This window comes from Cydia strobilella, chromosome 8, assembly GCF_947568885.1.
Source record: "Cydia strobilella chromosome 8, ilCydStro3.1, whole genome shotgun sequence".
Taxonomy (NCBI): Eukaryota; Metazoa; Arthropoda; class Insecta; order Lepidoptera; family Tortricidae; genus Cydia; species Cydia strobilella.
This window is the reverse complement of record NC_086048.1, coordinates 12,142,779-12,170,532: the sequence shown is the minus strand read 5'-3', so window position 1 is coordinate 12,170,532 and position 27,754 is coordinate 12,142,779. Positions and strand designations below refer to the sequence as shown.

The 27,754-nt window shown below is 35.8% G+C and overlaps 1 protein-coding gene across 1 annotated transcript in view; it reads left to right on the top strand.

Annotated features, from left to right (window-relative positions):
• LOC134743662 (juvenile hormone esterase-like) overlaps positions 1-27,754 on the top strand; it is an 81,627-nt gene that overhangs the window by 6,149 nt on the left and 47,724 nt on the right. The gene's annotated exons all lie outside the window — the stretch shown is intronic.

Sequence of the window (27,754 nt, the reverse complement as noted above, 5' to 3'; positions counted from 1 at the left end):
TTTATTACGATTAATTAGATGATTCTTACGTGCTTAACTGTGCATAGAAACAGCATGTACTTACCAAAGTTATTGTGATAGGACGGCAGTTTGACAAAGTTACCCGCAACTGAACATTTCGGTCAGGTATCAGAAACTTGCGAACTAATCTAATTAACGCGGGCTTACCAGCGCCCCGTGGATTCATCTCCGGCTTTGTTGTTATTGACAATCGACTAGAAAGAGATAACGGGCGCGATTGTTTAGGGAAAAATTGAACGTTTCGACTCCTGTGATGCTATGAGTTCGGACTATTTATCAGAATATATTTTGCAGAATATCTCTGTTAAGGAAAATAAAGCATTGAGTTAATCGATGTACATGTCCGGTCAAACAAATATTATTACAAGGGGTGGTAATCGGAGTTGACGTCGCGGAAGAACGATTGGCAGATACGAGTAGGTACGTAGTTCAACTGATTTTGTCAGTGTTCATTTGTTCAACCACTACACTGATAACAATCAATACTAGTAGTTATATAAACTTATCGAGCAGTGGATATTCCAAGCCAGCTGAACATCTCGCTACCCTTTTCTTTCTCGATCTCAGACAGGTTTCTAAATTTTAATGTCATCGTGAAAATATTTATATACACTTTACTATTAACTATTAACTTTCAATAACAGAATAATAACGCGCATTAGTGTGATATACAATTTTCTTATTTCTATTATCATTTACCTTTTTTTACATAAAAACTAAAATCACTTTTTAGAAATCGCATTTTAGAGGTAGAAAGCAATCGAAACCGTCCCAACAGAATAAGTAAAGGACAGAGGGTTACCACATTGATTGGATTAAGCCTTATACGCCTATTGGTTTGAAAATTGGGTCGACTGAAGCTAGTATAGCTCATTTAGATGATGATTTCTTATTCAATTAAGTATAAATAAATATTAGGGGACATCTTACACAGATCACCTAGCCCCAAACTAAGCAAAGCTTGTACTATCGGTGCTAGGCGACGATATACTTACATACTTATATACATAGAAAACACCCATACGGGAACAAATATTTGTATGCACATACTATGTAATGCTGTGCTTCTGTTAATCCAATTCTCTCTTTATAGCGTCGTCAACCCACATGGGACATCAGTGAAGTTGCAATAGGCACTCTTTTGTCGTCAACGCCATCGTAGTACCCGTAATCGATGAAATTGTTTAGAATCGTACCTGTTAAAAACAAGTAAGTATAAAGGTAGGCTTGTAATCAACGCTGACGGACGCGACTACGCTTCAGACAACTATTTGTGACAGCCCTATAAGCATCAGGTCCGCAATACCCTCTCCTAATTGGATTAGTTTGCAAAACTTTTCTACAAGACTTCTGGATTCTTTTCCGTTGAATTATGGCCGAATAGTTTATATATCTTGTGCCGCATATATTAAGAGAATTGGAGAACCCAGCTTGCTGTCGGGAGCTAAAACTTATCGATCATACATGCATGCGGCCTCCTTTTTAGAAGTTAAAAGTCTGATAAATAAAACCAGATATGAATAAAGAACAATCACTTGATTATTCACATCCACAATGAACAATATATTAATTTGTTGACATATAAACCTATTTACACAACGGACTTGTTAATCACGCGCATTCCTGTTTTTGCAAGCAGCACAACAGAAAAAATAATTTTCACCTCACCAGCTTGTAAGAGAACCTTTACAAGCTGGTGAGGTAAAAATTCTTTTTTCTGTTGTGCTTCTTCTTCTCAAACTTATGAAAAGTTGCATTTTATCCACAAGAGTGGCAAAGTTATTATTAGATGGAGTTTTATTTTTATTTTGGAATGGTGTCGATGTGATACCATAAATGAATTTGGCACTCCTGATTTATACGAAAACGATAGCAAAGACGGCCTAGTAGGTTCACTGATGTAGATATCAAGATACAATTGAGAGCGCCAAATAAACTTTCAAGAGAGTATATCTCGAAAACTATTCAAGATATCGAAAAACTTTACTAAGTTAAACTTGTAGCAAATTCAATCAGCTTCGTTTTGTGTAAGTAGTGATGTTGCTAAGATGCAAAGTTTCCAAGATATGTGAAAAACCGAAAAATGGGACCTTCAAACCCCCATCTCCCCGCGGCTCAAGGGCTACGGCCGGGGACTTTTAATATGTTAACCTCCTAACTAGTCCAAACAAAGTTACGGAGTCAAAAATTGTGTTCCAAGCATTTCCCTCTATACTTTCTTGTTACTTGGCCTACTGATGGAATTTACTTTTCGTTTTTTTTTTTTTTTTAATGATTTGTAATGTTTTACAGTTAGTTTTTCTCCCATTGGTATGTTGAAAAAAATTATTGTATTTACTCGGTAGAAAAAGTTCGCTGTGTGGCTTTAGCTTGAAACCCTCGCAACGCTCAAGATTCTACGTTTCGAAACACCCCTATGCTAGTGGTGCAATTTTGGAATTTTCAGCTTGCTCAATATAGCACGAGAAGTTAAACAACAACTTTGCCCCCTGAAAAACAATAGTAGATTGTTAACCAAGGGACGAAAGGCACTCATTTCTGCCGAGGTATTTTGGCGCTCGAATGCAGTGAGAGCGCCAATAGTCCGAGGCAGAAATGATGCCTTTCACCCGAGTTAAACACTCTACTTTTCATTTCGAATACGAGGAAAGTAAAATGCATGTATTTTTTTTAAAACATGACTAAGTATACATTTTTATAGTATTTCTTGAGGGTACTTTCAATTAACAATTCAGACAAAAGTATCGTTATTTATGGAATGGAGAGTCAAATATCAAAATGAAAAATTTATTACAAATCCATTTAAACTCAAATTTCAATTGCGTATCGTAAAAAAATTAAATAAGTCGTACTTCGAACGTAAAATGCTCTAGTGCAGACACGTATCATTTTCTGCGCACCTTTTAGAACAACAATGACCCTCTTTCAGAGCATGAGAAATGAAAAAAACTATTCCTAATTGAAAATCGTAATAAAAAGGAACCAGTTAAATTATTTTTAAGCAATCTTAGTTCTGGGTTTGAGTACATACCTATTAGAGTGGAATTTTGATGCGGTTTTTTTAGTAGATAGTGATTCAAGAGGAAGGATTATATGTATTATTACATCAGTAGTGCACCCGTGCGAAGCCGGGGCGGGTCGCTAGTTTATATAATATACTGGTAATTTTAATATTTTAGTGTTCTACAATCAAGGTAAGATTTATATGCAAACTTTAGTTTGATTTGAATTCTACTTTAATAACAGTCCTTAGATAAATATTGAAATGTCAAGTAAGCACTGTTCGTTGTCGTCGGACGACAACCTCGTTTTTCCGTCATCTAGCCTCGGAGGGTAACCGACAAGTGGACTTAACTACATTGTGTAGTCAGTGAGCCACAGACAGAACCCAACTTTAACACATACTCCACATAAGTACGTAAAAAACGTTTGGTAAAAAATGAACTGTTTTAAAGCGGTATATTTCCGCTTATTTTATTGTGTGCTCCACGACCGAGCACCATAATAATCTCAAAGAAACATCGCTATGAAAGCAAACCTTGCTAGAGGATGTAGTTGTAGCAAGCCAAATTACGCAGCCAGTCGAGATTACAGCTGCAATTTATTTGAATGAGTAAAAACAAATTGTGTCGTAAAGCCTATCGCCATCGTCAGTTAGTAATCGTCAATGGTTTTGGACGTGTTCAGGATTAAATTTAAAAAATACGTGTTGCCAACCTATCAATAACATTGGCCCCCGCTTGATTCGGGAAAATGACAGGTGAAATAGGTCCCTTAGTTATTGCCATCATATCGCTGCTTTTGTGTTTTGTTGATCAACAAAGGTATGTCACGGCCAAATTGACATTTTTAAAAGACCAGCCATTATAACGCGCCACGTCTTATTCTCTTACTTATTGCGTCAAACGATGTCTTTTTTTCTCGAAGACCTGTATCATAGGAAGGACCTCTATTGTACCTACCTACATAGAATTTTACTGTCAATGTTTTTGCCCTTATAAAATAATCAGCTTGTATAGCAGCTCGTGTAAATGAAGCCTTAGCTAATATCGTAAAGATTTAATTTAACACTCATTATCGCTAGCGCTAACACTTTTTGAAACGATACCGTTTTGTAGTTGCGGGAACTTCTAGACCTTCTATTGCCTATTAACTGAGCAAATAGCTGTTGGAACCGAATTAGTTGTTTTTGGTGTTATCAAACATGTTTCGGGACATTTAGGATACGATAGTGTGAGATTAAACTGTTTGTGAATCGTTATGTTACACTACCTAAGTTTTTCACACATTTAGTAAGTTTTTCACACATTTAGTTAGTTACTTTAGGTATACCTACTTCCAAAGAACCCCTGCCAGCTTAAATTACTTTTTGCGAGTATAATGCCATGATGCAAGCCTCGGAGGCCGATTCTGATTAACGGCTGATTTGTTACGGTTTTCATCTTGTTTTGACACGACCTTAACAATCGCTGACGCTGATAAGTGCATGAGGAATGCAATGAAAACTGTGTAATTTGGCATCTCGTTCGTACTTAATTAATCGCGTGAGATGCCGATCATCAAGGTGGCGCAAGCGCGAGCAGTCGTCCATTCCGCTACTGATAGACACCAAAATTGATGTGGGCCGATTTAATTGTCGCGACGCGACGAAATCGCGGAGTGAGTCACGCCTGCTATAGATAAGATTTCATGAACACATAAAACAAACGTAAAATATATTTTTACAAATTGATTTTTACTAGAAGCCCTCCCGATCCCCAATTCCGTAACGCATAAAACAATTTGCCGACAAAAATCTATTCATACGTCAAAAAGAATATTCAAGTGCCTTCCTTATCTGGGAAAGTCCGGAAGTTGAACAAAAGACATCAACAAGTTCTGTCGTTGAGTTAAAGGGACGTAAAATTACGAGGGCAGTAATGCTCGTCGTAAACTCACCACTCGCTAATAACGGACCAGATAACGAGCCAACCCCGACCGACCTACTTACATGACTTTCATTACGCTAATTTGTGAAATTATTTTTGAGCTTATTTAAACTAAACCCTGTTTTAATTTTTGGGACCTGTTACAAGTTGTGATTGTCTTCTAGTCTTTAGACAACATTGTTGTAATTGATACCGGACCTAAACGAGAGACCTTTAAATATGTAAGCTAAGAATAAAATGTGATATTTGTTGGTAACATTGTTGTTAGCTGGTTGTCAGTTATAGAATAAGTATGGCAGATACAATAATGACGAAAACGGGTTACCCTCATCTGGCATAATTTTGTTTGTCAGAAAAACACTTCGCATAACATGTATCGCAGAAACACTTTTAGTCGAATGATAATTTTGCATAGCTATTACTTGGCATTACTATTACTAATACATTTTACAGCATATTATTTAGCAGGAGATTACTTTTGGCGACTTTCGTTTAGCATAATTTTATGTACCGTAAAATCAGGCACCTGACTATAGTCCTTAAGTACAACTGTGGTCCAGCTTTTAACGTTGATTCTCAACGAGCCTTTATGATTTGTACCCGTTACATTTATTTTGAAGCTTAGATACACTAATGCTCTTTCTATATTAAATACTGAACCAAAATTTGAAAAATTCGGCCTATCCACAAAGCCGCAGCACTTATGTTCGTTCTCAACAGAAATTTGGTACCTACTTAACTTTTATTTCTGGCATCAAAGGCAATTACCTCAGATCCCGCCGTCAAGTAGATAAAAGTTTCCGTTTTAACTTTTTTTCTCTCAGCATTAGCAATGACATGAAATAAGCCTAAAGCGGCGCATTCACTATAGATAGCCGCGAGGCGTACTGAGAGCCGTACACATTCACGTACATACTACACAAAGCCCGACCAAAGTTGTTGTATTGAGTCCTGACACAGCAGATACACAGGACGTGTCATTCGTACCTACTTCACAAGTGTGTATAAAAAATAGCAAGCAAAACCATTTTAATATAAAAAGGCAGACTTGTCGGTAAATGACGTGTCTGTGTGCTGCTAACCGCAATAGGTCACCGGCGTCACCGCATAAACAAACATGGTTTTTACCGACCTGTCTGGAGTGGTCGCTCGACGACTCACTCCATGCCACGACATTTTCCGTGGCGGTAAAAACGTGTAGGTTCAGGACTAATCGGGAAAAAATACTTTAGGATAGGTAAGGTAGGTAGAACGACCCCTTCTCCGCGTAGTTTTCTCCAGCGATAAATCCGGCGAAGGGATCGCCCGTGAATGCTTAGCTTTAACAGGAAGAGAGGGGCGGCTAATCTTGCAACTTTCGCCCTTTGATTCCTATAATAACGACGATTTATCTCTGCTTGTGCATCAAAGGGACTGACGATCTTATATACCCCTTTCATATTTGTCGATTTTTAGACCAATACATATTTACTTTATTTTAACCCGGATCAAAGAGTTTTCATTTCCCATTGACAGGTTTATGTTGATTATTTTTGCTGATAAACATGTTGGGTTGGATTACACAACGATTCGTGACTATTTCGCCTTTTTGCATTGCGAGTCACGTAACTAATATTAAATGATATTGAGAGCGACAATGTATTTAATTATTATATGTGTATTTATGAATATATAATATTTGTTTAACCTATCTACAAGTACCTATTAGATACAAGAATTGGCGGACATTACTTACCTACATAAGTACCCTACTTATAGCATATTGTATAGAAAATAAAAACTTTCTGTGTGAATGAATATTGAGTGTCTGAATAATGTAGTGTTTTTAGACTGGCCCCTTCGTAGATAAATATTTTCCTTGTCGGCGACGGACACATGAGAGTAAATTTGTGTTTTAACATTTGAATATGCCAAATTTTTTTTTCTCAAATAATAGTAATTCATGAAATTTAAGTAGGTAGGTACAGCTTTTCGATATATTACTGCAAAACAAAATCATGACATACCAGGGTATATATAATATAGGTATTGGTGTATTGGCATATTAACCCACCCCACCCATTTTTAATATTTTTTCTGTTCTTAAGTGAAAACAAGTACGAGTACATTAGATGTATGTATAAGCCATTGGTTGCCTTTTTTATTTATTTATGATAAAAATTCCCCCTGGGCTTATACAGTATTACAGTACTAGGGCTAATATTGAAGCTGCGTAGTTGTAATTATGTGCCTGTACACTTAGAGGTAGGTACCTATCATTTTATTTAAGCGCATTTTCCCCATGATTGCAATTACCTCGAATAATTTATTATTCAGGCTTTAATTCATATTGCTTTGCCAATCCTCTATACAATAACGTGCCAGACGACCAGTGTTACTCCATTAGAGGTACTTACTTGCGTATTCATTCCATGAAAAAAATCGCTAGTAGGTAAGTATAACAGGTCAACACTATATTGTTGTTTGAATTGCAATTACCATGGTTGATCTTATTTTTATGTTAGGTCCCCGAAGGATAGAAACAACCATATAATTAGAGTTTTGAATGATTAGCGGTTAGTTTCACTAGACTTATATTGACCGGGATATAGACCGTGATTACCTTTTGTATTATTTATGAGATCCCGATATTTCGATATTTATAAATAATACAAAAGGTAATCACGGTCTATGTCCCGGCCAATATAAGTCTAACCATATAATTATCCTAAACTAACTTTTAAAATTCAAAAACAGTCCAACCCATCATTAGACAAACATCTGCACCTTTTTCTCAGATCAGAATCAACCCTGCATAATCTACATATACCTACCTACATACATTAGTTACTGAAGCTTAGAAAAGTAGGTACGTAAGTAGTATTATCAAGCGTTATCTTAGAACGGATAATGATGTCATAGAAAGTAACGAGTCTCGTAGGCCTTGCCCTAAGCGCCTTCCATGCTTGTAGTTAAGTGTGTGTCCTGAGAAATATTATTGTATCCAGTATTGCTCTCCCTGAGACCTTAAAGTTTGACGACTTCTCAGCAAAACGAAAATAATTGACAGACAGATGAATCAACAGACCATTTAACAATAAATAACATTGTGTAACAAAAGAAAAGTGATTTATTAATACAATTAAGTACGATAGGGCGGGCCCTTACCATTGTCTGATCGAAACATAATTCACCGAATCATAAATAAGACGAACAATAGTCAATAAAATTAGATAACGTTGGAAAGAGAATTGGCAAAGAAAATAAATAAGGTTTTCCGAAGAGGATATGAGCTTCCACTTCGTCGGGGTAAGCGGATAATAAATGAGTACCTATCTAGTATCTCAGTAATAGATCACTTATCGACTAGATTGACCATATAAAATAAAATTACCTGCTGCGGTTACAATGATTGACATTTCAATACAAACATGTAATTTACAAGTCGACCGCGAGTCGTCTAAAACGCTTCATACATCATATTCACAAGGGTGGTCTATGGTATGAATCAAGTTCAGCCAGTAGCCGATGGGGAAATCAGGTTTTAGGTTACTTTCTGTTCATGTCATCTCGGATATGGGTAAATGCATTCAGTTTAATGTCCTGAAAATGGTGGGGGTAGTTACTGTGACGTCATAAAGTCGCAGTACAGTTTGTGAGTAGATTACTAATATATAACATACTATAAAATTTTCACTATTTGGTCTAACAAATTATTAGAAAATGTTCAAAAATTTCATAATCTGGAGTTGACTTTGAACTGCTTTAAATTGAAATGGATGAATGGATTATTCCATTTTATATTCCACATGACTGTGAATATCCTCTGTATTATATGTAAAATTTAACCAGATATATCCTAAAATAAGAAAAGTACATCAAGTTGAATATCAGTATAAATTTCTGTTACAGTAGACTAAATACTATTTTTTTACTGAAAACATACCATGTGGGGTATGAAAAGAACGGGATTTGTCAGTAGATAACAAATAATTATATAACACACTATCACATTTTCAATACTTGCTCAAACAAATTTTTGAAAACGCCAATTTTTTTTGGTCGTGGAAATGTTATAGTATATGTTTGCTACCTACCTACTCATATAGCGTTTTCACTTTACCTCCTACCTCCCATGGTATGTTTTCAGTGAAAAAATACGCATTTTAGTATTGTAGTAAAATTATACTGTTATTCAAATTGATATACATACTTCTCTTATTTTTTATATATTTCTGGTTTATTATTTTTGAACATTGTATAAAGGATATTCCCAGTCACGTGGTATGTATTTAGGAACAATCCATTCAGTAGTTTTCAATCTAGAGCAGTTCAAAATCAACTGCATTGTGAAATATTTGGACGTTTTCTTCTAATTTATTAGATCAAGAGGTGAAAATGTTATATTATGTTACATATATATATATATTTACGCTACTAGCCGGGGCCCCTACAGGCACGCAACCTCATTTTTTATTTAGTTAGTTTTTATACTAAAGAAAAAATGGATCTTTCCATTCTTTTCATTCTTATGTAATTCCAAAGTGCAAATTCCAAAGCTACGATATAATGTTCTTAGAAGAAATGTGAAGATTTAGCTAGTACCGGCAACTATCTTGCATCTCTGGGTGCGCAGACAAGATGCCAATCGTTAACGCTCCGTAGCGAACGAAACGCAACTGCCTCTGTTGCACTAATATGGAAGAGTGATAGAGAGAGATAACTACGCTTCGCTACGGAGCGTGAACGATTGGCATCTTGTCTACGCACCCTTGTCAGTAACCGATCTGGTCAGTAAATACAGATAAATCGGAACGGGTCATGTGTTCAAAAATCAGAAAATGATATCTAACGCCTTCACAATAAAGACGTGTTCACTGTTCAGGCAACTCGGATATATCTGATGGCGACCGGACCACGTCTACCGTTAGCAGAGGTCTGAGAAACTTCTGGCTGAGAAAATGGGAAGGTGTGGCGCACAATGTACTGATCGCAGGGTCGTGAGGAGCCAATTGGACTGCTCTATGATTCCTCGGAATTCCTGCGTGAACTGTAGTTGACACATGACCATTTTATAACATGACGTTAGGTACCTTTAAGTAGGTATGTAGTTACATCCGGTACATCAGTCAAACAACAAACTACGAGTATTTTACCTTTCGCCTGCAATATTTAAATTTTATTGCGTTGTTTAATTGTAGCAAAGAGGAAATGCAAGCTTCGTTAAATTCGAGCTGGACCTCGTTACTGTTCGACGAGATTTCCCGTGCGATGCACAACCGATATATCTACTGTTTATTTCCAACGTAAATTCAAATGGCTGTAAAGTAACGTTAATATCTAGAATAAAGCTAAAAAGTAACAAGCACCAAACGGGCGCACAACATAATATTATTTCTACGTATAACTAATAATAAATGCGTTGTTCTATATTAAGACACCCAATTGCGATTATCGTTCACACCGTTATTCAGAAGCTTCGACTGTTTAAATTCCTTTTTACCCGATTACGGTAAGGGGTTTTGATTTTAGCAGTACCGTAAACTGGTGTTACTTTGAATTGCGGAAAAACATTGATCATCAATTTTTGAGAAATAGGGAGTTGATTCTTGAACACAAGCTTAATAATTTTATGATGTGATTGGCAACCTTAACAGAAATACATGATGAAAGCGTTCAGAAACCAACTCCTCATAAGTAGTTTAAAAATCGATTACATTACAATTTTTCCCCTCGATACAAACGTATCGGTATTTTAAGACAGGACACAGACATGACATGACAGACATAGTAAATATTAATGTCAAAACTATGGAGCAGATTATGGTGAATGGCGTGTCAATCAATGCGTTTAGCGTGGGTGACTAAGACCACATTTTAAAGTGATTTTTTTTTTAGGAAACAAAACGTAGTCGGGTAACGTTAAAACGTTACATATGTATGTGCATATAACTAACGGAAAGGTACCCAACTGTCCGGCTCCGATTTTATTGATTTTTATATATGTTATAGAGTAGTCTAAATAACAGACACGTATTTTTTTTAAGCTGTTCGAACTCAACCTATTCAAGCATTTGTTCAAGCAAATTGCTAGTTAATTACTGGTTTGATTATATGTTAGAGAACATGAAAACGTAATGGACATGTGATTTGTTATTTCGACTCAAGCTTACACCCCTTAAAGTTTCATTCTTCTTATCGTTTCACGCACTTCACTTTGGTTAATTTATTATATTAGTTTTTATTTCTTAGTGATACGATGAGTAGTATGAAGCTTTGAAATGTGTTTTTTCCCCTCACTAGCTCGGAAAGTTGTCTTTTATCCTTTAAAACAAACGGGGAAAATCGCATTTTATCCACTAGTGGGGAAAGTAATTTGACCTTGGATGGAGCATGTTTAAGTAGCTTGACAGATAACAAAACGTAAAACGCTCATAATAATGATTCGTTTGATATTAATTATCATTAAACAAATGGTTTGAGAATCTAATAAAAAAAAACCAAATTTAGCTTTATTTAATGATTTTATGTCATAAACCTTAAAGTTCCAAAAGAAACGTTTTTTTTTAAATAATGATGTAAATATAATTCTATACGCACAAGTTGAGTCGATGCAATTTCAAAACGCATCATTGACATTTCATACGTCAGAAATGTCAACATTGTCAACAAAATTTTTACTTAAAAACTTCTCAGGTAAAAATACAGAATTTCCAGTTTTTTGTTATAATATCGTAAAAAAATGAGCGATTTCAGTGATGAAGATGATCTAACGCCTGTGGATGTTGCACTTTCCTCGCTATAGTGAGGTGAAAAGTTTTGTGTTACACACGGGTGCAAATGTATTTTACTTCTCGTGTGTTGAAACACTTGCTACGCTCAGGATTCTATTTTAGAACCACTCGCTTCGCTCGTGGTTCAACTATAGAATCCTTTCGCTTGCTCGTGTTTCAATTCCACACTCGCGGGTAAAATACAACTTTGCACCCTTGTATAACAAATAACTATTTTTTTTTTGTGAAATATGAGTTTGGGCCGAAATAACAAAACACGTGTTTATTACTTTTTCAAGTTCTCCAGCATATAACCCAAAACCAGTAAATAACTAGCAATTTGCTTGAACTAAACTCGCTACAGAAGTTAGAGGGTTTGGTCACTTTTTCAGTACTTTAGAAGAATTTTCACAAAAGGTTGAGTTTGGACAGCTATAAAAAATAAGTGTGTTATTTTAGACTACTCTATAACATATATAAAAATAAATAAAATCGTAACAGGACTGTTGGGTACCCGTCCTTGTAAATATCTAAAAGCGTCACAATAACCATGTGCCGCGACCATGCAAGTATTTTTTAGGTATAACTTGGAAATTACCAGAATTCCAGTTTCAGCATTCCAGTTTAAACACGGTTTAATTGTTGTGCAGAGCAGATGCGAGCTTCGTTAGCCTCGCACTTCCCACCGGCATCTCAGTAGGGATGTACTGCTAATGACTTCTGTTTTCCTTTGTGTCAATTAATTTGCAAACGTGTTTTATTGTAAAATATTGGACAATGACATCATCTTTATGTTTAAAACATGTATGAAATAACAATAACCAGAGTTCACCGAACCATATTAAAATGTGATTTTTTCAAGTATTAATTTTTTTTCGAAAAAGGTATAGGTAGGTACATACGTATAGCTGGTTTATGCCTAACTTTTACCTACCTAATGCTTTTATTTATATATACCTACTCTTAGACCTAATGATTTACTTCGACAGCAAAAACATGTATCACGCTTTTCCCAGAGCTATAAATTTCGAGGCGTCAATTTTGGCTGAGGCATGAGTTTGGAGTCAAAATTAAGTGCGGATCAAACAGCTAAATCACACAGCAAAATACCTATCCCTGATTTTATGACGAGCAATTCTGCCAACCCTGAAACTGCGGAATTTCCTTGGCGCCCCTAATAGGGCTCTTAAAAAATAAAATCCGCAACCGACCGCAATCATTAATTCCTTCATCTTAATATCTTTGACGGCCTTGACGCCTTCGCTTATTTTACCAGCTTTAAAGTTTTCTTCGTTCTTTCATTTTGCATAAATAATTAGAGGTAATTTTTAATTTGCCGTTGTTAAACGTCTGTTGCAAAATTGTGGCAATTTGCGTCTAGGATTTTGATGCCATTTTCTTATCAGTATCAATCTACTAACTTCAAACTACCAATAAACATGCTGTGTCGCCACATAACAAATAAGCAAACAACAATAAAATATACAGCTTACAGAAACAATTGATTAAGGATAGAGGTAGACAACAGGCGATCTTATCGCTGAAGAGTGATCTCTTCCAGACAACCTTTGGGAAGCGGAAACAGATCATTTAGTAAAGAAGAGTAGGTGTTGCATAAAACGTTATGAAGTCTACTTTCATACACACAATTACAGTAAATAAATATACACAAATAAGAAAATAAGACATACATAAATATATATTTAAAAAAAAAACAAAAAAAAAAAACAATTTGATGCAAAGCGCATCAATTTGTTCTAGGATGGTCGTTCGACGGGTTAAGGTTTTTTTACAAGCTTTTATTTAACTTGCCCTGTTAGTTCGTTAGTGAGTGTGGGTCAAATCTTGGAAGCTAAAGACCCACTTCCCGATTTGCGATTGAGCTGAAATTTTGCATACATTTATGTAAATCGGATGACAATGCAATATTATGATGATATGAAGCTGCATGATCTGATGTTGGAGACAGGAGGTAGCCATGGAAACTCTGTGATAAAAAATCGCAAATTAATTGTATTTTGGGGTTGCTAGTCTGCTGCCTGTCCTCAAGCCGCCCAGAATTGATTTTTATAGTTGGCGTCATAGTGCCCAAACGGATTTAGATTAAGTATTTTGTATATTATTATTATTTGGAGCCTTACGTGTCCCACTGCTGGGCAAAGGTATTTTGTATATATTTTAAAATTTTGTAAAATCAAAAGGATACAACTCAAATGTATCTACGTTAACTAATAACAAGGATTTTATTTACAGGTGCGGAACCCTGTTTCCGTTACAATTAGAAACCGGTAAATCGATAGTAATATTTTTTCCATAGGTAATGGCTAATGGCCCATCCATTTTTCAAGTGTCACGAATCTGCTCAATTGAATTATTTACCGAGTGCTCTTGTGTCCCTGCTTCCTTCACGTCGTTTCAATTAAAAACACGAGGCGACACTTCGAAGATTGCAGTGTTCATATTAAAATGGGGATCTAAGTAAGTAAGCGTTGGGGAGGAGTTTGATATGATGTGAAATTATCTATTGCGAAAAAAATATCATTTTTAAGAACCCCGTATACTTTCTATGCCCGAGGATTTGTGTAGTTGTAGTATTTTCGATACTCTAATCGAGTAAACTTTATAGATACGTTCCTAATCGCTCAATTATGTAATCGCACGGTGTCGCTAGCTCAACCCTTCAATTAGACATTAAGCAATTCTCCGTAAGATGTAGTAGGTCTATAGCCTTAATTATACTAACAACAAGTAGTAAATAATTAGTGAGAAATTATACTACTAACAGGATAAGGTAATAATAGTTATTTGTTTTATAAGGGGGCAGTTGTTGTTTAACCTCTCGTGCTAATATTGATATCCGAGCAAGCGAAAGATTTGAAAGAGCTGCTAGTATTTCAAGGCACGAGGTCTAAACAAATTTTGCCACCGAGTGAAACACAACATTTTTATCACACCAACACAAGGAAAATACTAACTGTAAAATATCAAACAAAATTAAAGCAAATTGATTCAAAATAAATGTTATTAAATATTAATAATTCGAAATCATCATTTTAAAAGTCCATTTCTACCAGCACACATAAGAATACAACTCAAAATTTGCATTTGATTACTTTGCCTCACATGTGGATAAAATGCAACTTTCTTATCAGTTTTTGAACAATCAAGAGAGCCTTTAGCAGGTGGTGTGATGAAAATAATATTAATAGTTGACTTGACTGAAAGCAAGACGATATTTAAATAAAGAGTTCCTTTAGTACTTTAATGGTGCGGAGTCATAAAAACCATTGACCGCAAGAACATTTTATATCTTGCAGCAACGGTTAGATACACACATTTATGTATCGTCCATCAACTTCAAAGCCTAAGTAACAGCAGCCTTTGCTCCGACTTACGCCATTTGTCCTGTTCGGACTTACGTACTCGCTAGAAAGGATTGCTTGGACGGATTGATGGTTGCGAAACTGTCGTTCTTGAAGAATCATCGTGTTGAGCCAATCAACGCCTTGAGTCGTACCTCTGTCCCACCATACATTAAGTACAACCATAAGTTATATTGGAAAATCTGTTTGATAGAAAACGGTAAACGATAGAAGTTTTAGATGTCACAGTGTTTATGCGCGGTAGAGCAGAACAGAGGGTTTACTGTGAACCACTTATGTATGTATGTATGTATGTAAACACTTTATTGTACATAAGACAGATTACAAACACAATAAAAGAACATAAATATATACAGTGTACAAAGGCGGACTTATCCCTATAAGGGATCTCTTCCAGTCAACCTTTGAGCAATTGAGAATGAAACAATAAACAGATCAAGATAGACAAACGAACACTATGAACAGAAAGTAAATTATGGTTCAATTATTACAAACGTAAATAATTAAAACCTGTAATCTAGAATATAAAATAAACTTATATATATATATATATATATATATACAATACATATCCATATAAACACAAATATATACCTATAAATATACATATATACATATATATATATTATCACAACTAAATAAATAATCTTAGTACTCAACTAAGTACAACACAAGTCATCAGAAAGCCACAACTTATGTAATTTTCCCTTGAGTGATGCTACCGACTGGGACTGTCTAAGGGATAATGGCAACTTGTTCCACAACTGTACAGCGCGCACTGTGAAAGACTTCGCATATGACCGGGTCTTGTTACACGGCACAGCGAGAGAGGTTTGCACTCGATCTCAAGCGATGACCACTACCATCTGCCAGATAAGTAAATCTCTCAGAGAGATATGGAGGGTAGGTCGGATTGAATAGGACGTTGAACAGTAAGGACAAGACATGCACATCCCTGCGCCGACGGATCCGAAGCCAACCGAGCTGAGAACGGAAGTCGGAGATGTGGTCATATTTCCGCAAACCAAAAATGTAACGGATACACACATTTTGGAGACGCTCCAGCTTGTCAAGTAGTTCCTCTTTGAGGTCCACGAACGCAATGTCACCATAGTCCAGAAGTGGCATCAAGAGGGATCGCGCTATAGTCAGCTTGGTGTGAACAGGGAGGAAGTTTTGGAGACGCTTTAAAGAGTGGAGAGATGCAAATATCCTCCTACTCACCTCAGCCGTATGGGCCGACCAGGAAAGCGTCTCATCCATGGTGATACCCAAATTCCTAACAGTAGAGGAGAAAGAGATGGGAATTCCATCAAAAAGAATGTCGGGTACCACCATGTAAGAGAGCCCACTAATATAATAAGGACTACCGATAACAATTGCCTGCGATTTCTGTGCGTTAACCTTTAAACCGAAGTTACATGCCCATCTGCGAATCAGTTCTAAATCATCATTTATTTGACTGACTAGCGAAGGGACATCATCAATGCCAGCCGCTGCATAGATCTGTAGGTCGTCCGCATAAAGATGGTAAGAGGATTTAAGGGACTTATTTCGTTCGTTTATCTGTTTATTTCATTGTCGCTCGAATATGCAACAGTACCTAATTTTAATGTTCGATGTTCACAGGGGGACGCACCGCATCGCTAAAATAGGTATAATACTTACCAGTGGTACTTACTGAGATCTACCTTCACTCGCGGGTGCCGGGGCTATCCACAACATTATTTATTGTATAGGTAGTATGTGGCTACTTGCAGGTGAGTGTGATAATGATGAGAATAATTATTTTTTCTAAACTAATAAGGTTTACACATATTATACCTACTTCATTCGGTCTGATAACATTAGATTCTTTTTAGAAGATCACAGAGTCAGAGTCATTCGAAAGCTTTTCTGAAAAGTTTCTCCAAGAACAACGTCGATTTCGATACAACGTGAACGAGTAAGTACAAAAGCAAATTGTACACGGTGACAGTAATGAGACACATCGAACACTGTTGACCTCTGCCTCTTTAGGTGTTTTAAACACTATTTCTGTATTTTAAACTACAAGTAGAATATTGTATTATTAATAAATTATGACGTGAATGTCGCTAAAACGATTGGTGGGTAAATTGGATGGAAATATTTTCTTCTTCGATATTTTATTTAGAACTAGGTTTGGAGCGTTTAATTGCGAAATATTATTATAGTTGGTCACACCAAATTGGCAGTAAATAAGAACAAAGAAAACTATACTCATCCTTTTTTTTTGGGTGCTTGTATTAGTGTAAGACAAAGATAGTATGATTCTCTCTGTCTATGTTTGAAATGAGACAGTCCTTTGACAAACTATATATTACTTATTGAATGACATGCTTAAATTACACTATAAAGAACTTGCAGTTACTATTAGTTATATATCAACTACAGGATTTTTTTTTATCCTTAATGTGCGTATCGTAAACTAAGTTCGAGCAAAGATGGTTCTCCAGCATATAATTTCAAATTTCTTTTTCACCCTCAAACGCAGTGCCAGCGCCAACTTCAGGGTTTCGAAGCAAACGACCGATTATAATTTTGCAACCACGCATAAAATAAAACAGACAAGCCGACCTATAAAGTTCTCTGTACTTAGTTTACTCTCAAAACAGTGTAGGTCAGTTGCTGATATGAATCTGACACAACATAAAAGTGGTTCGGCGGCTGGCCCTTTTCCCTCTGAATTATTCATCGTCCTTAAATATAGTTGCGATTCATTCGATTTTTGTGAATGTTGAGTACGTTCTGTCAACTTTTGAAACATATAGAAATACTTACTTACAGGATTCTAGTTTTATGCTGACTGTTGTTTGAGGTTGACCATTTAATGTGATTATTGCGTTACGATAGAAGAAAGGTATAATACTCTTAAAATTTGATTTATTTGTATTTTTGTATTTGTATTTATTTATTGCGTATGGTAATTCAGGTTACAATAGCAGGTACAATATACATCATATTTGCGCTATTTGAACAAGTCACTGAGAGTGTCACTCCCACGACTGAGACAAAAATAGACAGTTGCGCGGCATACTATACACTCAAAAAACACTTCCTAAGTATTTCGTCCCTCAGATCGGTATCAGTACCTATACACATGAAAGAGCACGGATAAGTACCTAAAGAAAGAGAAAATTTAAATTCAGAAAATTATAAGATATGGCTACTTTGATAAGGACGACATCGCGACCGAGCTGTAATTTTTTAACGTAGACAGACTTTTAGGCGGCATGTTTAATTGCAAAATTTTACGGAAGTATCTTGGCCACTTATCACAAAACAAGCGATATTCAAGTCATCATTTGTGACTTCCTTGGATCAAATAGGGCCCCAGAATGAAGTAACCGTAGCTAACAATAAACATTCTTCCGGACTGTCCGTGTAAGCTATTAAGTTTAGTGCATTGTAGTCGTAGGTGTGGTTTTGTGACCGTAATGCAGAGGCCGGCCTCGGTTGAATAATTCATTCTAGCTCTACCTGTCACGGCCAAGCCTGCTTCTAGCAAGTTTGCTGCTGACTGTATAATGAGCCCAAGTTTTGGGCTCACCTGTAGTTTGTGATCTAACTATAAAAATAAGATGCTAAAGTTTTTCAGTTAAGGAGTTTTCAACATGTTTCGTGAAATATGGAGCTAGGAAATATGGTAGAAGATTTTCATAATAAAGTATCAAATATAGAGCGATCTTCTTTTGGAAGTAGTTTCGGTGTTTTAAAACGTGAAAATGACGATCGCCGATGTCCTAGAATGTTTATTGTGAATAAATTTTAGATACCTTTGATATTTACCAGTTGCTCTTCGGTAGAGGAAAAATCGTAAGGATAGTTTATCCTAAAAATACCTTGCTTCCCTCAGAGCTGTCAGTTGGCAGTCGCTTACATAAAAACCACTTAATTGCGCCACACACTTGCGCATAGGTACACTTTCCAAAAAGCGGGCCACGGGCACAAGGACCTATTCCTTGAAACCAAACCGGAGCTCATTTGATTATCTTTTTTTTTTCAGATACATAAGATATGGTGCTCAATTGTTTCAAAACAAGCAACACTACATTTAACAATCTGAAAATAACTAATATAAATTCGCTACATTGACAGCGTAGGATTTTGTGTGAATCTTCCAAATATAGCGGCTTGAAAGGGTCACCTTAAGTGCGGGTGATATTCATGCAGATCAGAGTACGCTTGTGTGTAATCCGCCGCTGACGAGGCCCTGAGATCCATTACCCGCACCGAGACAGCTCCTCAAAATGATTTTCCGGCAGCTGCCTCTTATTTTTTAAGGTTCTACTTAGCTGGTAAGGATATCATTAACTTTAGATCAGCTTAAAATTTATAGCAAATAAAGGATATTTACTAAAATTAAGCCGTTTAACGTTCTTAGAATAGTACCTAATTAGGTATAGTAATGCTTTACAATGTATCGCCAAATACGAGCTTATTATCATGTTTCACCGAGTGGTTCACCGAGGATGGATAGAATGCCTCGGATAATAAAGTTTTAATAAATAACAAATAAGAATTCACGAGCTCTTAAAGCAGAAATGAAACGCTTGTGCATTTTCTGCGACTCCTGCATTTTTGTATGTTACGAGTAGGGTCGTGCTACGAGGTGCTACGAGGTGCTACGACGTAGCACTAGTACGCTGATTAGGTGTTTTGTTTGTCCTTGCGGTCAGTTTTCATTTAAAATCAATTTATTAACTAATTATTATTAACTTTTTAGTAGCACTTAGTAAGTAAGGCACAACAAGCAAATCAAAACGTTAGTCGTAGTTAGTAACTTATTCCTACATAAATTTGCCTGTATATTCGCTTTAAATTTACATTTGTTACAATTATAATATACTAATTATTCTGAAGCAAAATCTAAAAGTTATAAATATTTATGTGAACGAAAGATATACTGTGTTAATTACATCTGCTTTATGTATATGCCAGTTTAATTATTCATTTCGAAAAAACCGAGTACGTCTGTTTAAACAGATTGTCAAAGACAATCATTCCAGCGAGTTATCCATTTGTATAACCGTCGCTTGGGGCGGCTCCGGCTCCGGCACGTAAAGCAGGTGATCGTGAGGCGGGGGCAAGACAATGTTAACAAGGTTATTCCTATTCCATAGTGGAATGTAAACAGCCCTTCAGCTATTATGAGTCGCGGTGCACAAGACAAACAGCCGAGGAGCGCGAGACTGTGCCCCGCTTAAATATTGATATTGGGCCCCGACAGTGATACCTACTCGTACCTACCCTACCGATTTCGACTAAATTTATTTGTTAATTCAACGAGCCATATCCACTTGTAGCTACGGACCCTTCGGTTTCCTAATTGGACTATTGTATTTGTGATTAGTAATCGAGAAAAATAGTAAGCGGAGACTGGGATTAAATTAAAGCAATCATAGATAGGCACGTGCACGTGGCGCCGCTGAGGCGTGTCAACATTTGCTCAAGTACGCGCCAGTAAATAGTGCCTTGTTAGGTAAACGTTAAACAAAGCCTCCGAATTTGTACTCTATAACACTTCTTTATAATAACAATTGTACAGTAAAATCCACCAGTAATTTAATTAAAACGTAGTGTCTATTAATAAGTATTAAGCAACAAAACACGGGGCTTGATAAATCAAAGAGTATACCTGCAGACAAAGGTCATTAATCCTGGCCGGGTTTAATTACCAACCCAGCTTAATCCTAAGGTTCGATAAAAGCATTTAATTAAAATTGTACTCAGCGAGTATAATATCGTTGACAGTTGCAATGTACAACGTTTAATTCAACTGATACAAATAAATATTTAAGTGGGGCTCCCATACAACAAACGTGATTTTTTTGCCGTTTTTTTGCGTAATGGTACGGAACCCTTGGTGCGCGAGTCCGACTCGCACTTGACTGGTTTTTTAAATACACATGTATTTTACTTTCCTCGTATTCGAAATGAAAAGTAGAGTGTTTAACTCGGGTGAAAGGCACCATTTCAGTCTCAGACTACCTCGACAGAAATGAGTGCCTTTCATCCCTTGGTTAACATTGAACAGTCTACTATACCTACCTAGTGTATATTCTAGTAAAGAAGCAATTGTCCAATGTGTTTTATGATAACTAAAGCAAATATACTTTTCTACATAAATTTAATAATAAAACTAAAGTACCTAAATATTCAGAACCCCTAGTGTAAATTTCATTCGATAGCGTGACGGACGTACGCGGTACGCGTTTGCGTTAAGTCTCATTTTGTATGGGATTTTGAACAGCGCGCCAAGCGGGACGTTTCGAAATTCAAAATCCCATACAAAATGAGACTTAACGCAATCGCATACGTCACGTCACGCTATCGAATGAAATTTACATTAGGGGTATATACTTTTCTAAATTCAAATTACGAACAAGGCACAATTTTATTAACTTGTAAGTAAGATTGCACTTGAATGCATTTTTCTTATTTGGCTCGTTTTATTGTTTTTTGATGACACGTTTTTTTTTCAATTTAATGATCTTAATTATCAATAATTAAAGATTGTCATTTGACCTACTTGTATTTTGTTATTACCGTGTAATTTTGGTGTAACACTGTCCGTCAATTTAAATTTAAATATGTAAATAAAATAACTAACCGACATTAAAATCTCACTTCAGTTCTCATTGCAAATCAAATTGGTATCATCATATTTTGACGTTTATCAATACACCACCAAGGGTAAAATTTGTAAATCTTGCACATCCACAACACATTCGTCTACTACCTGTTTTCAAGGTATTCCGGGTACAGTAATCAGAACAAATATTTGTCAAATTTATTTCAACCGCCCCAAAACCGCCGAGAAGTGTAATAATCACATTCTGCCTGACTGCGCTCGTTGTGTTGTAAAAAATGTGTGTTTGAAATCAATTGAAGCACCCGGAGGCACGAAGAGCGCACGCGGCCCCTTATTTTCTCTGTCAACACAAATATTGAAAAATCATTACGTACGCTCACTTCTTTTCGTCTCCCTTTATAAATTCTTAGGGAAAGTATTTCTATTTGGTTCCCTCATCATTTGTTCGGGACGTGGAAGTGACACAATTGGAATCAAACCATAATGTAATCTCATGACAAGATTGTTAAGGCTTCACTACTTTCAGTGACAATTTATAGTTCTGAAGCATTTGTTCCTCATAATATTTTCATGATATCCTTCTGTTTGGTCGTAAGGTTCGCAGGAAGATAACGTCACCCTTTTGGAGGTACTGATAATTTTATTTGTACTTTGAAGGTCGACTAGAGTACGTGTCTGATTTTGTGTGAGGTTTCAGTAGATGAAGTTGTACTTAATATAATTATGTATAACATAACTTCTACCTACAGGTTTCGAAGGTAGTAGCGGTATTCGACTTAATTTTTTATCAGTTCGTAACATGGGTCTTGTTAAATTTACTATGATAGGTAAAAGGCCACAATTTGGTATTCAAAATACCTATGTTAATTTTTATAATATCAGTATGGCAACACATTAGCGATGTCACGAACTGCTAAGTCAAATACCAGTTTAGGGTATAAATAACGAGACACAGTTAAATGCGATTCTATTTATTTCGTAAATCTTTAGCTATCTGTTTGTACATCATAAACTACAACTTTACGTAAAAACATAAATCTATATCTACACATGATTGCCTTTAAACTTTAAATATCGAGTTACAACCTTAGTTTCAGAGTGTTAAGTGGTGCTGATGAACTATTTCATTTAATTTAGTTTTTAAGAACGGTGGTGACGGTGGTGGTGACTTAAGAGGCAGTCAAAACCGCGTACGGCGCGACAGCGCACACTTGTCTGTTTGTATCGGAGTAAATGAGATAGGATTGTCACTATCACTGGGCCTTAAAAGGGAATAATAAGAAAAATGTTGAATTACAAAAAAAATGTGGATTATTTGTGTACCTATATTACTTCTTAGCGGTAAACCGCTAAACCGCGGTATAAATATTTTGAAATTGTGATTTTAATTGCAGACCAGTCAAAAATAATTAAGACATAAGTCTTAATTAAAAATAATAGTGACCAATCTTTGCAATTATTTTCTATTGAGGCGATTTCATCAATCATGTATCAAGTACGGCCACGATCTTTGAAATATGATGAATATTAACATGTATATATTTTTTCCTTTAATAAAACAAATAGCTTTTCTTAAAAATAGCTTAAGTAACATCAATTTCAACGAAATTGGGTGTTAACAGCCTCTTAATCACGTAAACTTATACGTATTGGTTTATTCATACCTACTGATGTTTCAAACGTTGTTTTGTTCTTGGTAGCAGGACTGAAATATTGCGGTAAGGTATTATCATCTAGCTGTGCGTGTTTCGGACGACCCGCACTCGATCCGTAGGCTTATTCTGATTGTATAACAGTTTGTAATAAATTGATTTGTTGTGGATAATACGGACACTTCACAATTTAATAACAATAAGTTTTATGAGTTTAGTTTAGTTTTACAGATTAGTTAGTTTATTTAATTTTAAAAGTTACTGTATACTGTTATTGTCACTATGTCCCCATTAAACAAGATGTGATTATAATTTTTTGTGTACCTATGTAGCCGTTCAGTGGTGATAATTATGACTATAACAATAAACTATAATATTTTTCACATAGTTTGGGTACGATGATAGCTATGTGAAGAATATTATTTAAATAAACTGGATATGATCTTTCAGCTGTCAATATTGGCATATCTGGTTGAAGAAATATCACTATTATATCCATAACAAATTCACACTTCAGAATGATTTACAATCAGAATAAAATTAGCCAGCCTCTTTGACTATTCACTTTTATCAGATGCTAGTAAATATTTGAAGTACGTATAGTGTATTCTTACAGTGTTATTTACTAGCCTCTGCTTTTACACTGAGGTTGTTCTAGACCTAGATATACACAACTTACACGTCGTTCAATTTAATTCGTTTAAAGATCGATGTTTTTTATCGCAAATATTTGCTGTTCACTGGATTTTAGGAAGAGGAGCTCATTCTCCCCCTCATTCAGGTTGAAATTCCAGTATTTTCTTAATTTTATTCCCTTTATCTTTCCTGAATATAGAAGACATATTGTTTAGAGCTCAATCCAGTAGTTTGTCCTGTCCTTAACTGACTTGTTTGTGTACTTGATGGTATTTACCCATCGTAACTTGTTAAGTACTTGACCTTTTCCGCAGTTTTGCACTTGGTTTCCCTAGTATAAGAACTACCACTGCTTCCACACTGCTAATTCCTAAAATCATAAACCTAGATGCAAATGTGCACAAGGTGGCCAATTAAGTAAGAGTTACTGCTTTTTAGTACAGGAATACTTTCTTAGTGTCGAAAATGTAAAAACGCGTAAAATACATAAATTACATATTAATAATAAAATATGAAAAATACATGTTAAGAAAGAACAACTTTTTGATACCATATTTTCTCATTTTTAGGGGCTTCGTTTAGAAGAAGATAATATTTGCATGTACGTGCATTGCAGAGTACAGTCATAATGTATTAATATTTTTAGTAAACCAATAAGGGGATAATTAACAGAAACAGATAAAACAAAAAATAAATATAGCGGTTTTGGAGTAAAAAAGTAAAAACCGCATTCATTATTATAGTTGGTCAAGCAAATCTTGTCAGTAGAAAAGGCGCGAAATTCAAATTTTCTATGGGACGGTAACCCTTCGTGCCTACACTTTTTAAATTTGCCGCCTTTTTCTACTAACAAGATTTGCTTGACCAACTATATATTAGGTATATTGTATATCCTCTACATTAACTGAATGTTATTTATAACTTGCATTCAGTTAATATAAAGGACATGTTGGCATGGAACAGGTATTATTTCGTGAGGCTATTTAAAACCTGGGGGTCGTTTAACTACTTTTTAATTCAGACTAGCGACCCGCCTCGGCTTCGCACGTGTTAGGTACAAAAAACCTTAACAAATCACACACCTCAACCTTCCTCAAGAATCACTCTATTGATAGGTAAAAACCGCATATACATCCGTTCAGTAGTTATTGAGTTTACTTATGAAATTATGGTTTTACTAATGAATGGGCCAAAACATTTCCCAAAGTATCACACCCCAAACTATTTTACCCAAATTATCATTTCCCAAAAACATATTTGGCAAAACAACTTTTTTACAGTTAGCAAAACTCTTTTTTGGCAAGTTATTGATCAACAAATAATTACTCGGTCAAGTTTCATTTTACATTTTTGTTTGTCCGTTATGAAGCTTAGCATTATGAAGTAATAGAAGCTTGTACCTACCTACTGAAGATGTATCTAAATGGGCCAAAAAAATTAGGAACATTTTTTCTCAGTAAAAATGAAAATAAGCTCCTGGTTCCGAGTAGAAATTAGTTGCCAAATTTTCGAAGTGACAATTTGATCAAATATCTTTTTGAAATATAATATTGGCCAATAAAAAACGTTTGCTAAATAAGTTTTTGTCTTAATAAAATTTGACAAAGTAAAATCATGCCAAATGATAATTTGACCAAACAAATTAAATGCGAAGTGTTAATTTGCTAAAGATTCATTTGGGAAATGAAACTACTGCGATAAGTTTGGTTAGGAAGTGAAATTTGGCGAAAGGTATTTGGCCCAAACGGAAGTACACCGCTAAATATACTCATTATGGTAAATAAAACTTTTATCCTCGTTTGTTTAACACTGCCCAATAGCCTCCGTGGATGCAATCATTTCATCGAGACGGGAAATTTTATATTACTATTCCTAATTAATATATTCGAAAAACGTAATAAGTTTGAAATTTTCATATTTACGCTCACATAATATCAAAACTGAATCAAGTAGTAGCAGTCAGATGTCAGACAAGATCCATGAAATATGGCACCCTCTCCCAAAAAGGAATTTATTTTTCGTCTTAACTAAACATACAAACTAGACCTTTCCATAAAAAAATATCCTACAGTAAAATGGCATTATTATAAGTTTTTATATTGCAATAAAATTAATGGAATCAAACACTTGATTAGCAAACATACAAATACGTCGAGTTAAACGGCACTGACACAAATACTCGCATCATATTGTTCTCTTAAAAGCTATTAAACGATATCAAAATGTAAATTAGAGTCGAGTATCTATCCGATGTTACACACGCTGCAGGAAATTGTCAATGTACACTTTAACAGGTGAATTATTCATTATTAGATGTACCTATCTACCGTTGCAGGGGGTTATTTGCAGCTGCTGGGAATATTCGGAACTATGAAAAATATGAGAAGGGAATGTTCTTGGGCCGATATTTTTTTACCATTTAACTACTTTCAGGTTTTTCATTTGTTTTTTCGACTTTTTTTCAACTACATTACTTAATGGATTAAAACTCTGCCTCATACTTTTACTACTTGTAGTTAGAAAAAGAGGAACTAGTGGTTAGAAATAGCCCCATGTGCACCCTGCACCCAGCTAACCACGGCAATAGACAAACTAAATAAAACACAAAGACTAGCATGTGTGGCTGCGAGGGGCTGTATGAGAACTACTCCGACTGCGGCTCTAGAAATAATGCTAGGACTCCTGCCAGTGTCGTATACAGAAAGAAGCGACTGCCACGGCTCTTTGGTTGAAAAATCTAAACCTATGGACATCTTTCAGCTCATCGCACAAGAAGATCTATGAAAATATAATTTCAAAACTGACCATGCTGGAAGCGCCTATCGACAAAACACCAAAAACTATGATCTTCTGGAAAGATCTAAGAATATTTACAGATAGCTCAAAAACAAATGAAGGGACAGGTCTCAGGACAGTTCTAATAGAAGCTTGCAATGCTATAACAAGACGACAAGTGAAACACGAAAGCATACTAATACTAGTAATACTGTCAGACAGTAATCAGTACTACAAGCGCTATGCAGCGACAAACTTACTTCAGAGCTTATACTTGAATGTCATCGGAGCCTCACTTAAGTGAGCAAAGAAGGCAACAAAGTAACAGTACGATGGATAAAGCGGCATAGTGGACCGCATCGTTTCCGATGCAGCGTATGAACTGGCCAGGAAAGGTTCAGAAACACCGGCATATGATCCGAGCCAATTATGCCCCTTACTTACACAACCAGCTAGAACAACATCACAGACAACTGCACAACAAGTACTGGAATGAAATGAAAACATGCAGGCAAACCGAAGATACATATTTTACCGGAACTGAACCACAAGCTAAAATACATACTACTGAAAACACCGAAAAGCCAACTATACGTAAAATAGTAGGATTAATAACAGGACATAACACACTAAACAAACACCTACATAATATGGGTAAAACTGACAGCCCCATGTGCAGAGCGTGCATAGAAAAAGAAGAAACAACAAAATATATTCTCCTAGACTGTAAACAGGTAGAAGTATACAGTAGCAAATACCTAGGGAATCCGTGCACACTGAAGTAGGCAGTTAGCAACCTGAAGACCTTGCTGGGTTTCGTGGAGGAGCTGGGGTGTTTATAGTAGGGCTACGTCGTTTCACGCAAAATAGGCGCATTGGATATCGATTTGCGGGAAATGCCCAGCAAAACTAACTAACTAGCCCCATGTGACTACATTGTTGTTTTTAAACAGTTTTATCTTTGTTTGTTAACTCAGTACCCTGCAAAACA